Raw genomic sequence first — 14,605 nt, 5'->3', positions numbered from 1 at the left:
ATGTTAAAGTTCCCCCAGCTGTTAACTGAAATGTCACTTATTCTTAGCCAATTAACAATTGTTGCATTTCTTTCCTCAACATTTACCTTAGACCCAGTCTCTTAGTGTTCATGATACCAATAATAAGTAACTTCCTTCTTCCATTCTTAATGTGCATTATCTCTAGGTGGTTGCTCTCACTGGGATGCCCAAGGTAGATACAAGGCATCTGAGGCTGTGACTGGCACAGTAACTGGCCTGATTCCAAATCCCTGATGTGGTGGAGCCAGGTTTTTTGACCCACTTCCCCTGATACCACAGGCATTGTTCTTTTCCCCTCTGAGTCATTAGTGATGCTGTTCCCATTACCACCACCCTGACTTACAGGGTTTCCTGTCTAGATTTATGCAGCGGGCTCTTTCCTGGCTTTACCCCCACCTCCAGCCTCTCCTCATCCAACTGCACCTTGCATGTGGACATAAGAACTTTCTCCTGAGGGGGGCCCCACTCATTGTCCACCACCAGACTATACTCTTTAGGTGTTGCATCAGGCTCTTTGCTAGCTCAGTGGGGCCTGGCTGCCCATAGAAAGTCCTCCAAAAGTGAGACCTGATAGATTGAATGAATGAGTGAACGTTGAAGTGAAGCAATCTATCTTTCTTCTTCAGCATCTCTCAGCTGGAGCCATAGTGTGCTTGACATTCAGACCCAGGTTCTCCTAGGTCCTGAGCTTTTCCCAACCAGGCAGGGAGGAGACCCTGTGGACTCAGCGCCTCGGTGCATGTGCATGCCTGTGTGCACATAGGCATATAGGTATCCACCTATTCACGCGTGCACCAGCATTTACTTGCTCACCTCTCTGCTTGCTTCTGGCTCTGTGTGGAGTTTCTGACGTTGATCCCTCTCGGTTAAAACATCTACTCAGCACCTGTCTGGTCAGGACTTGGCGTACATTATCTCATTTAATTCTCACAACTTTCCTGAAGAGTGAGCACTCTCACTTCCATCTTGTGGATGTGGAAGCCTGACTCATAGGTTCCTTACATAGGTAAGCAGCATGGAAACAGAGGAGGAATGGGAGTAGGGTATCTATAATGATGGTGACCACTTCTTGAGCAGCTTCTCTGTGCCAGGCATTTTGCATACATTATCTCACTTAATCGCCACAGTAACCCTGCAAGGTAGTTACATCATTCCCATAATTCTGCAGATGAAGCATGCTAGACACAACAGGAGTATACAACTTGCTCAACGTCATTTTGGGGCTTGGATTCAAACCTGGATTTGTTTGATATTATAGCCCAAGCCCTTATCAGAAAACTAGGACTGAGGTGTGGGAACAGACTGAAGGAGCAAGGACTGCTTGTGTGCAGCACTGGAAGGTGTTACAAAGCAACTGAGGGAATCCCAGGTGAGGGTAACCTCCTCCCTCACCCCAGAGCACTCAGAATCTTGGATGGCTCTGAGACTGGGTCTTATCTACGGGCCATCTTCACCTCCTCCACAGTTGCCAGCAGTTAATGCTTCATGACTCATAGTCTCCTTAATAGCATGCAAGCTATAAAAAGAGTTCCCCTCCCTAGTTACAATATATTCTCACCTCAGTATGAAGAGGACAGTTTTGCACATATGAAGCTTGTGCACTCCTACTCCCTAGTGACCTTGGGCAGGAGCTCAAAAAATTGTTAGAAGAAATATTCCTTGATGGGTGATATGAAGGCACAGAGCCAACTTGTTGCCCTTACCTCAGCACCCATAGAAGAAAGGCATTGGGTAGGCAATTGAATAGTATGCACTGCACAAAGAGGAGTACAAAGAAATTAGGGGTCTTTTAAACAGGGGTCAAGAATTTAAAGTTGTGGCATTTTAAACAGGTGAATGAATCATATCTGACTCAGAAATATTTCTCTGTTCATCAAGTTCAGAACTGTTTGGATTAGGGGGTGCGTAATCATTAGACAGAGTATCAGTTAGGAGCTTTTTTGCCGTGTTTCAAGTATATCAGGATGAGCTAGGTTTTGCTGTTATAACAAATACCTGTCAAATCTCAGTGTCCTTAAACAATGAACAGGTATTTTTTACTCACGTTATGTGTTCACTTTTGGCAGGAAGAAGGCTGTTTTCCACACTGTTCTCACTCAGGGTCCTATGCTGAGAGAACCTTACTAGTTCACGTTTCATTGGAATTCAGTCTGTGTGGCCATCCTTTAACTATAAGCGCTACTGATGTATTATTCTACCAGGTTCAGGATGCAGGAGAGTCTGAAATATTTGGTGGACAGAACTTTTGTCTACCAAGGCAGGCAATAGGTGATGCTGGCTTGTGTAGCTGGCTTGTTAGGTGTTTCAACACTTGATAATATATTTTTTCCTCCATGCATTCATGTCAACTATGCTCTGTTGTGTTCTCTTTTCAATCTCTGAGTTACATCTTTCGTGGTTTCATTTTTTAAATTGAAATATAATGGACATCTAACTGTGTAAAATTAAGGTGTACAACATATTCGATTTGGTACGTGTGTGTATTGCAATATGATTACCACTGTAGCATTAGATAACACCTCTATCATGTTAATTAGTTTTTTGTGGTGTGAACTATTAAGATCTAGTCTCTCAGCAACTTTGAAATTTATAATACAGTATTATTGATTATAACTGCTATGCTGTATGTTAGATTTCTAGAACTTATTTATCTACTAGTTCCAAGTTTGCACCCTTAAACAATACATCCCCAATTTCTCCACCACCCAGCCTCTGGTAACCACCATTCTACTCTCTGTTTTTACAAGTTTGGCTTTTTTAGATTCCACATGTAAGTGATATTATATAGTATTTGTCTTTCTCTGTCTGATTTATTTCACATAGCATAATGCCCTCAAGGTCCACCCATGTTGTCACAAATGGCAGAATTTCGTTCTTTCTCATGGCTGAATAAAATTCCATTGTATATGTATTACACAACTTCCTTATCCATTCTTTCATTAATAGACACTTAGGTTGTTTCCATATCTTGATCATTGTGAATAATGCTGCAATGAACATGGGAGTGCACATATCTCTTCACTATCCTGTTTTCATTTCCTTTGGATATACACCCAGAAGAGGAATTGTTGGATCATATGGTAGTTCTGGTTTTAATTTTTTGAGGTACCTCCATACCGTTTTCCATAGTGACTGAACAAAATTTTGTTCCCACCAACAGTGTACAAGGGTTCCTTTATCTCTACTTCCTGACCAACACTTGTTATCTCTTGTCTTTCTGATGATAACCATTCTAACAGGTGTAAGGTAATATCTCATTGTGGTTTCAATTTGCATTTCCCTGATGATTCGTGATATTGAACATATTTTCATGTATTTGTTGGCCATTTGGGTGTCTTCTTTGGAAAAATGTCTATTTATATCCCCTGCCTATTTTTTATTGGATTGTTTGTATTTTTGCTACTGAGTTGTATGAGTTCTTTATATATTTTGGATATTAACCTCTGATCAAGTATATGGATTTTTAAATATTTTCTTCCATTCCGTAGCTTGCCTTTTTATTGTGTTGATTGTTTATTTTGATATGCAGAAGCTTTTTCATGTGATGTAGTCCCCACTTGTTGATTTTTGCTTTTGTTGCTTATGCTTTTGGTGTCATATCAAAAAAAAATCATGGCCCAGATCAATGTTGAGCAGCTTCTTCCCTATGTTTTCTTCTAGAAGCTTTACATTATCAGGTCTTATGTTTAAGTTTTTAATCCGTTTCAAGCTAATTTTTGAGTGGTATGAGATAGAGGTCAGATTTAATTTTTCTGTAGGTGATTATCCAGTTTTCTCAGCACCATTTGTTGAAGAGACTATCCTTTCCCCATTGAGTGTTCTTGGCGCCCTTGTCAAATATTAGTTGACCATATATGTGAGGAGTTTATTTCTAGGCTCTCTATTTTGTTCCATTTGTATATGTGTCTATTTTTATGCCAGTATCATACTGTTTTAATTACTATAGTTTCATAATATAGTTTGAAATCAGAAGTATGATGCCTCTAGTTTTGTTGTTTCTCAGGATTGTTTTGGCTATTCGGATCTTTTGTGGTTCCATACAAATTTTAGGATTATTTTTTCTATCTATGTGAAAAATACCATTGAAATTTTCATAGAGATTGCATCGAATCTATAGTTGCCTTGGGTGATATGGGCCTTTTAGCAATATTAATTCTTTCAATCCATGAACACGGGATATCATTCCATTTGTTTGTTACTTCTATAATTTCTTTCATCAAGGTCTTGTAATTTTCATTGTACAGATCTTTCACTTCCTTGATTAAATTTATTCCTAAGTGTTTTATTGTTTCTGACACTATTCTGAATGGGATAGTTTTCTTTATCTATTTTTCAGATGTTTCGTTGGTAGTATGTAGAAATGCAACTGATTTCTGTATGTTGATTTTGTATCCTGCAACTTTACTGAATTTGTTAATTAGTTCCAACAGTTTTTTGGTGGAGTCTTCAAGGTTTTCTGTATATAAGATTATATCATCTGCAAATAAGACAATTTTACTTCTTCCCTTCTGACTTGGATGACTTTTATTTCTTTTTCTTGCATGATTGCTCTTGCTAGGACTTCCAGTATTATGATGAAAAGGAGTGGTGAGAGTTGGCACCCTTGTATTATTCCTAATCTTAGAGGAAAAGCTTTCAACCTTTCACTGCTGAGTACCATGTTAGCTGTGGGCTTGTCATATATGGCCTTTATTATATTGAGATATATTTCTTCTATATCCAATTTGTTAAGCATTTTTATCATGAAAGGATGTTGTATTTTGTCATTTTTTTCTGCATATACTGAGATGATCATATGATTTTTATCTTTCATTCTATTAATGTGATTTATCACATTTAGTGATTTGTCTATATTGAACAATACTTGCCTGTCAAGTATAAATCCCGCTTATTCTTGGTGTATCATCCTTTTAATGTGCTATAGAATTTGTTTTGCTAATATTTTGTTGAGAATTTTTGCAGCTATATTCATCAGGGATATTGGTCTGTAGTTTTCTTTTTTGTAGTGTCCTTGTCTGGCTTTGGTATCAGGGTAATGCTAGCCTTGTGAAATAAGTTTGGAAATGTTCTTCCCTCTTCTTCAATTTTTTGGAAGAGTTTGAGAAGAATTGGAATTAATTCTTCTTTAAATGTTTGGTAAAATTCACCAGTGAAGGCATCTGGTCCTAGTCTTTTCTTTGTTGTGAGGCTTTTGGTTACTGATTCAATCTCCTTATTTGTTATTGGTCTGTTCATATTTGTTATTTCTTCATCATTCAGTCTTGGTAGATTGTGTTTCTAGAAATTTATCCGTTTCTTCTGGATTATCCAATTTTTTGGTGTATAATTGTTCATAGTAGCCTCTTATGATCCTTTGTGTTTCTGTATTACCAGCTGTAATGTCTCCTCTTTCATTTCTGACTTTGTTTATTTGAGTGTTCTCTCTTTTTTTCTTAGTCTCTCTAAAGGTTGTCAACTTTGTATATCTTTTCAAAAACAGCTCTTAGTTTCGTTGATTTTTTGTATTGTTTTTCTGGTCTCTATTTCCTTTGTTTCCACTCTGATCTTTGTTATTTCCTTCTTTCTGATAACTTTGGGCTTAGTTTGTTCTTTTTTTTCTAGTTCCTTGAGGTGTAAAGTTAGGTTGTTTATTTAACATCTTTCTTTTTTCTTACTGTAGATGTATCACTATAAATTTATCTCTTAGAACTGCTTTTGCAACATTGCATTGGTTTTGATGTCTTTAGAACAATTATTTTGAATTATTTGTTAGACCACTGCTGAATCTCCATTTCTTTGGGGCCGGTTAATGGACATGTACTGTATTTCTTTGGTGAAGTCATGTTTCCCTGATTCTTCGTGATCCCTGTAGCCTTGCATAGATATCCACACATTTTAAAAAGCAGTCTTCTCTTCTAGAACTTATGGACTGATTTCAGTAAGGGAAGACTTTAATTTGCATTTGGGGTCATGCTGGAGCTTGCTGTGGCCCCGAGTCTAGTTGTGCAGGGCACCAAGAGCAGGGGTGTGTGGTTGCACTGGGCCCAGTGGTGTGTGATGTCTCTTCTGCTCAAGCTGCTGGGGTTCACAGCTTTGACGACTGTGTGTTCCTCAGCAAGCACTGTAGGAGGTCTGCAGTGGCTGCAAGGGCTGTTGGAGTCCTCAGTGGCACCTTTAGGTCTGGCAGCTAGGGATCAGGGCAGGTAGCGGTGGTGGCTAGAGCTTGTAGTTTGCACATTCTCAGCTTTGGTGGCCAGCTGCAGGTGCCTGTGTCGTGGCAGGTGCTGGTTGCAGAGTCACATGTAGTGGTGAGGTCAGGGCATGCAGCAAAGACCAGGACCAACTATGTGCTCACTGGCAGCTGTGGGGGAGCCCTGGCTGTTGGTGTGCTCTCCTATGGAAGCATAGTTCCTCCGTTCTGCAAGGCGAGCACAGTACAGTGGAAGATGGTGATGGGTGTCAGGATGTTGGCGTGCAAGTGTGCCACTGGAGGGGCTAGCCTCAAGTGGGCCTATGGCAGTGAAGTCAGCCAAGGGGGTCTAGGCTGGCAATTTTGTGCTGGCGCAGCTGTAGAGGCCTGGGCTGGCTGCCAGTATGGTATAGTTCAAGACGGTTCAAGTGGGGGTGGGTGGGGGTGCTGGGGAAGGACTCAGCTAGCTGCAAATGGGAATTCACAAATGCTGGTAAATGCTATGGGGCAAATGCTGGTAAAATCTGCAGGAGGTTCCTGGCAGCTATGCTGACTGTTAGTCTCTTCAGTGGTGAAATTTGCTGGGTTTTTCTGCAGAGCAGGTCACTGTGAACTGCAATTACTCCCACTGTGTGGCTGCTTCTGGTAGTTCCAACGTTTCTTCTTTGTTCCTCGCTGTCTCTATACATCTCAACTTTTCAGGTCTAGGTGGGGTGAAACTGCAGCGGGACCTTAGTGTGGTGCCCTGAAAAGCTGTGGAAGTTGGTCACTCACCCTGCTCTGCTCTTCTTTCCTGGCAAAGGAAACTCTTTCTGACTGAGAAGTTTCCTCTTGGCACTGAGCAATGCAGGCTTGTGAGGTGAGATGACACAGGCAAAATGAAGCTGTCTTCCTTCTTTTCTTGTTCAGTTATTCTCATGTTTTTTGTTATACTATGTGCCTAAAGTTTCTTAAGTGGACTCCAGAGCTCTCCCATGGCTGTTTTTGTTCATAGATAGCTGTCTAATTGTTGATCTTTGGGGAGGGAAGAAGTCTGTGTTCTTCTACATTGCCGTTTTGGTGATGTCTGTAAATGTGCCTTGATTAAACAGTAAATTGAACACCAATTAAAAGGCAGAAATTGTGATAATTGTCTTGGAAAAATATGATCTAACTATATGCTGTCCACAAGAGAAAAACTTTAGATCCAAAAACATGAATAGGCTAAAAGTAATAGGATGGAAAAAGATATGACATGCAACAATAACCAAAAGAGGACTGGAGCAGCTTTACTAATACCAAACATAATAGACTTAAAGACAAAAATTCTTAATAGAAACAGATGGATATTTTATACTGATAAAAGAGTCAATCTTTCATGAAGATATAACAATTGTAAATATAAATGCATTTAACAACACAGCCTGAAAACATATGAAGCAAAAAACTGACAGAATTGAAGGGAAAAATAGATAATTCAAAAATTGTACTTCAAGACTTCAATATTCCACTTGGAATACTGGATAGAATAACCAGACAGAAGATCAACAAGGAAAGAGAAGACTTGAACAACACTGTAAATCAACAAGACCTAACACACATGTATAGAACAAGCTATCCAAGAACAACAGAATACACATTCTTGTCAAGCGCACATGGAACATTCTCCAGGATTGATTAAATAAAAAACTCTCAATAAATTTAAAAGGATTAAAAACATACAAAATATGATCTCTGATGACAATAGAATGAAATTAGAAATCAATAACAGAAATAAGTTTGGGAAATTCAGAAATATATGGAAATTAAGCAATAAAATCCTAAGTAACCAATGGGTGAAAAAGAAATCACAAGGAAAATTAGAAAATACTTTAATATTAATGAAAATGAAAAAACAGCATTCCAAAGCTTACGAGATGCAATGAAAGCATTGCTTAGAGGGAAATTTATATTTATAAATGCCCACATTATAAAAGAAGAAATACCTGAAAACAGTAGCCTAACCTTTCTCCTTAATAAACTACAAAATAAGAGCAAACTAAACCCAAAACAAGTAGAAAAGAATAATAAAGATTAGAGTGGAAATAAATGATATAGAGATTGAAAAACAATAGAGAAAACCAATGAACCAAAAGTTGTTTTTTTAAAAAGATCAGCAAAATTGACAAATATTTAGCAGAACTTACCGAGAAAAAAAGAGAGGACTCAACTTACAAATCAGGAATGAAAGATGGGATATTACTTCAAACCTTAAAGAAATAAAAAGGAATAAAAAATAATAAAGGAATACTATGAACAATTGTATGTCAACAAATTAGATAAACTAGAAAAAGTGGAAGAAGTCCTAGAAAGGCACAAATTAACAAAATTGAGACAAAAAATAAAACAATCTGAATCAACTTATGACATGTAAAGATTGAATTAGACATTAAAAAAACCTTTCCACAAAGATAAGCCCAGGACCACATGGCTTCATTAGTGAATTCTATGAAAAGCTTAAAGGATAACATCAATTTTTCCCCAAGTATCTCAGAAAAAAGAATAGAAGGGAAAATTTCTAAACTCATTGTATAAGACCAGTATTACTCTGATACTGAAAGCAGATAAAGACTTCACAAGAAAACAAAATAACAGACCAATATCCCTTTTGAGTATAGACACAAAATCTTCAACAAAATACTAGCAAACCAAATCTAGCAATATAGTAAAAGAATTATAAACCAAGACCAAGTGGGGTATTACTCACAAATGCAAGGTTAATTTATCACATGAAAATCAATGTGTTACATTATATTAATAGAAATAAAGGACAAAAAACACATGATCACCTCAACTGATGCAGAAAAAGCATTATGTGATAAGGGTCTAGCACCCAGAATATATGAAGAACTCTTATAAGTCAATAATAAAAAGACAACCCCATTTTTAAAATGGGTACATGATTTGAATAGACATTTCTCCAAAGAAGATATACAAATGGCCAGTAGACAATGAATAGATGTTCAAGATTACTAGTCATTGGGGGAAATGCAATTCAAATCATAATAAAATCCTGCTTCACATCCACCCAGTAGGATAATTATAATAAAAAAGACAGATAATAACAAATGTTCACAAGGATGTGGAGAAATTGGAACCTTCATACATTGATTTTGGGAATGTAAAATAATGCAGCTGCTTGGAAAATTTGAAAGTTCCTCAAAGAATTAAACATAGAGTTACCATATGACCAAGCAATTACACTCCTAGGTATATACCCAAGAGAATTCAAAACATATGTTTACATAAAAATGTGTACGTAAATGTTCATAGTACCATTAATCACAATATCTGAAATGTGAAAACAACCCAAATGCTGAATGGATGACAATCAAGTGATGAATGGATACGTAATATGTGGTCTATCCATACCAAGGAGTATTATTCAGCCATAAAAGGAATGAAGTACTGATACATACTACAACATGAATGAATCTTAAAAACATTATGATAAGTGAAAGAAGCCAGACATCAAAGGACACATATTGTATAATTCCTTTTTTTATGAAATGTCCAGAATAAGCAAATCCATGGATACAGAAATAAATTACCTTATTATGAAGAACGGGGGTGGGGATGGCTAATGAGCACAGTGTTTCTTCTGGGGGGGATTGAAGTTTTTGTAAGTTGATTTTGTGGTGATGGTTGCTTGATTCTCTGAAAACACTAAAAATCATTTAATTTTACACTTTAAAAAGGTGAATTCTATGGTATGTGAGTCATATCTCAATAAAAAATGAGTCAGATGGAGAAAGATAAATACCGTATGATTTCACTCATATGTGGAAGGTAAACAAACACATAGTTACAGAGAACAGATTGGTGGTTACCAGAGGTAAGGGGGTGGGGGGAGGGTGAAAGTAGTAAAGGGGAACATGTGCATGGTGAGAGCTGGAAACTAGACTTTTAGCGGTGAACACCATGCACTTATACAGTATTTGTCCTTTTGTGACTGGCTTACTTAACTTACCATATTGTCTTCAAGGTGAATCCATGATGTAGTATATGTCAGAATTTCCTTCCTTTTTAAGTCTGAGTAATATACTGTTATACGTATATACCACATTTTGTTTATCCGTTCATTCATCAAAAATGGACATTTGTGTTGTGTCCACCATTTGGCCATTGTGAATAATTCTGCTATAAAAATGGGTGTGCAGATATCTCTTTGTGTCCCTGCTTTCATTTTTGGGGGGTATATACCCAGAAGTAAAATTGCTGGAACATATGGCAATTCTATTTTTAATTTTTTTGAGGAACCGCCATACTATTTTCCATAGCGGCTGCACCATTTTACACTTCCATCAGCAGTGCATGAGGGTTCCAATTTTTCCACATCTTTCCAACGCTTGTTTTTCTCTGCGTTTTTTTTTTTTTTAACCATCCTAATAGGTGCGGAGTGGTATCTCATGGTTTTGATTTTCATTTCCCTAACGATTAGTGATGTTGAGCATCGTTTCATGTGCTTATTGGCCATTTGCATATCTTCTTGGGAAAAATGTCTATTCAAGCCTTTGCCTATTTTTTTTTAATCAGACTTTTTTGTTGTTGAATTTTAGGGGTTCTCTATATATTTTGGATATTAATCCCTTATCAGATATATGATTTGCAAATATTTTTCCCATTACATGGATTACCTTTTTAGTCTATTGATAGTATCATTTGGTGCATAAAGGTTTTTAATTTTGATGAGATTTATCTATTTTTGCTTTTGTTGTCTGTGCCTCTGGTGTCAGATCCAAGAGACCACTGCCCAATTGAGTGTCATGAATCTTTTGTCCTATGTCTTCTTCTCATAATTTTATACTTTTAGCTTTTCATGTTCAGTCTTTGACCCACTTTGAGTTAATTTTTGTATATGATGTTAGGTAAGGGTCCAACTTTGGTATTTTGCATGTGGATATCCAGTTTTCCTAGCACCATTTGTTGAAAAGGCTGTCCTATCCCTCAGTGATGATCTTGGAACCATTTTTGAAAATAATTTGATGATATATATGAAGGCTTATTTCTGGGCTCTCTATTTTATTCTATTGGTCTATATGTCTGTCTTTATGCCAGTATCACACTGTTTTGATTACTGTAGTCTTGTAGTAAGTTTTGAAATTAGCAAGTGTGAGTCTTCCAACTTTGTTCTTCTTTTCCAAGATTATTTTTGCTATTCAGTGTCCCTTGAGATTCCATATGAATTTTAGGATAGATTTTTTTATTTTTGCAAAAAAATATTGCGCTGGGACTTTGATAGGGATTACATTGAATCTATAGATTGCTTTCAGTAGTATCGACATCTTAACAATATTGTCTTCCAATATATGAACGTAGGGTGTCTTTCCATTTATTTATGTCTTCTTTAATTTTTTCAGCAATGTTTTATAATTTTAATTGTACATTTCCTTACTTAAATTCATTCCTAAGTATTCCATTCTTTTTATTACTGTTGTAAATGGATTGTTTTCTCAATTTTCTTTTTGGATTGTTCATTCTTAGTGTATATATACACAACTTATTTTTGTGTGTTGACTTCGTATCCCGGTGCTTTCCTGAACTGTTTATTAATTCTCACAGATTTTTGTGGACTCTTTAGGGTTTTCTACATACGAGATCATATTATCTGTGAACAGAGATAATTTTACTTTTTCCTTTCCAATATGAATGTCTTTTATTTCTTTTCCTTTCATAATTACTCTGGCTGGAACTTCTAACACTGTTTTGAATCGAAGTGGTAAAAGTGGGCATCCTTTTCTTGTTCCTGATCTTAGAGAAAAAGTTTTCAGTTTTTCATCATTGGGTATGATGTTAGATGTGGCCTTTTCATGTATGCCCTTTATTATGTTGAGGGAGTTTCCTTTTATTCCTGGTTTCTTGAGTGTTTTTTTTTTTTAACCACAAATGGGTTTTGAATTTTGTCACATGCTTTTTATGCATCAAATAAGATGATATTGTGTTTTTTCTACCTTGTTCTGCTAATGTGGTGATTTACATCTATTGATATATCTTGCATACCAGGAATGAATCTCACTTGGTCATGGTTTATAATGCTTTTAATGTGCTCCTGAATTCTGTTTGCTAGTGTTTTGTCAAGGACTTTTGCATCCATGTTTATAGAGGATATTAGTCCATAGTTTCCTTTTCATTTGTATTGTTTTTGTCTGGCTTTGTTTATTAGGTAATTCTGTTCTCAGGTAATGTGTTAAGAAGTATCCCTTCCTCTTCAACTTTTTGGAAGAGTTTGTGAAGGATTGGTGCTAGTTCTTTAAATGTTTGATAGACTTCATGAGTGAAGCCAGATCCAAGACTTTTCTTTGTTGTTAGTTTTTTGATTTCTGATTCAATCTCCTTGCTAGTTATGGATCTAATTAGATTTTCTCTTTCTTCATGATTTTGTCTTGGTGGGTTTTGTGTTTCTAGAAATTTGTCCATTTTATTTAGGTTATCCAATTTGTTGGTGTTCATGCTACTCTCTTGTAGTCATTTTTATTTCTGTAGAATTGGTAATAATGTTGCCACTTTCATCCCTGATTTTAGTAATTTGTGAGTCTTCTCTCTTTTTTTCTTAGTCAACGTAGCTAAAAGTCTCTCAATTTTGTTAATCTTTTCAATGAATGAATTTTTGGTTTTGTTGATTTTCTCTATTGTTTTTATATTATCTCTTTTATTATCTCTATTCTAATCTTTCTTATTTCCTACCTTCTCCTAGCTTTGAGTTTGTTTTCCTTTTCCTGGTTCCTTAATTTGTAAAGCTGTGTTGTTGATTTGAGGTCATTCTTCTTTTTTTTTTCATTAATAATGATAGCCATTTATTGAGCGTCTGCTATGGGTCAAGGTACTGCACTGTTATTTTCTTTAATTCTCTTAATTACTTCATTAGGATAAATATTATTATGCTCATTCATACAGATAAGGAAACCAAGGTTCAGTGAGCTTAGGTAACTTGCTCAAGATTACAGAGTAAGTAAGCATTTGAGGTACAGATTTGCACACCAAACTTTTTCCAAAATCCATGCCTTTCCCCCTTCCCTTCCCCTTGGGCTGTTTTGTCTTTTTTTAATAAGACTATTTTTTTACAGCAGTTTTAGGTTTACAGAAAAATTGAGGGGAGGATACAGAGAATTCCCATCTACCGCCTGCCCCCACAAATGCATATCCTCCCCCATTACAACATCCTCCATTGTTCTTTTCTATTAATGTAAGCATTTATACCTATAACGTTCTCATTTAGTGCCGCGTTTGCTGTGTCCCATAAACTTTGTTGTATTGTGTTTTCGTTTTCATTCATTTCTAGGTATTTTCTAATTTCTCTTATAATTTTTTTGACCTAAAGATTGTGTAAGAGTGGGGTGTTTAATTTCCACAATTTTTAAAATTTTCCAGTTTTTCTTCTGTTAATGATTTCTAATTTAACCTGTTGTGATTGGAAAAGCTACTTTGTATGACACCTATCTTTGTAAATCTCTTGAGATTTAATTTGTGGTCTGACATAGGTTCTATGCTGGAAAATATCCCATGTGTACTTGAGAAGAATGTTTATTTTGTTATTGTTGAGTAGATACTTCTGTTTGTTTCTGTTAGATCTACAGTCATGCACTGCATAACGACAGTTCAGTCAATGAAGGACCACATATACGATGATAGTCCTGTAAGATGATAATAGAGCCGAATATTTTCTATCACCTAGTGATGTAGCCATCATAACATCATATCACAATGCATTACCTCCTGTCTCTGGTGATACTGATGTAAACAAACGTACTGCACTGCCAGTTTTATAAAGGTATGGAATATTCAATTATGTACAGTGCATAATACTTGATAATAATAATAAATGGCCATGTTACTGGCTTATGTATTTACTATACTATACTTTCTATCATTATTTCAGAGTGTATTCTTTCTGATAATTAAAAAAAAGTTAACTGTAAAACAATATGGCTTGTTATACTGGCAGCAGCCTCATCCATCTCATATTTACCACATCTCTTGATTGCATCATTTTCTCTTGTGCTTGATTTAATCTCATGTTGTTTTGTTCATTATGGTCTCTAAGTGTAAAAAATCCACTGCTGCTGTTGCCAGTAAAAACCATGTTGAGTTAGTGACATGGAAGTAAAATTAAAAGTGATTAAGGACTATAAAGGTGGAAAATCAGTGATGGTTATTGCTTGCCAGTCAGGCATGTCCCATTCCACCATAGCTACAATCTTGAAGAACAAGAACAAAGTGACAGAAGCTGTTAAAGGATCAGTTTTATTCAAGGCAATGAGACTCACAAAAATTTGAGAAGGGCCTATATCAGACATGAGAAACTTCTAATGACCTGGATTGAAGACCAGATACAGAAGCGTATCCCTCTCAGCACTATGACAATCATGACCAAAGCAAAAAATATGTTTGTAATGTTGA

Source organism: Diceros bicornis, chromosome X, assembly GCF_020826845.1.
Source record: "Diceros bicornis minor isolate mBicDic1 chromosome X, mDicBic1.mat.cur, whole genome shotgun sequence".
In the NCBI taxonomy this organism is placed as follows: Eukaryota; Metazoa; Chordata; class Mammalia; order Perissodactyla; family Rhinocerotidae; genus Diceros; species Diceros bicornis.
Note: the sequence above shows the minus strand (reverse complement) of the source record.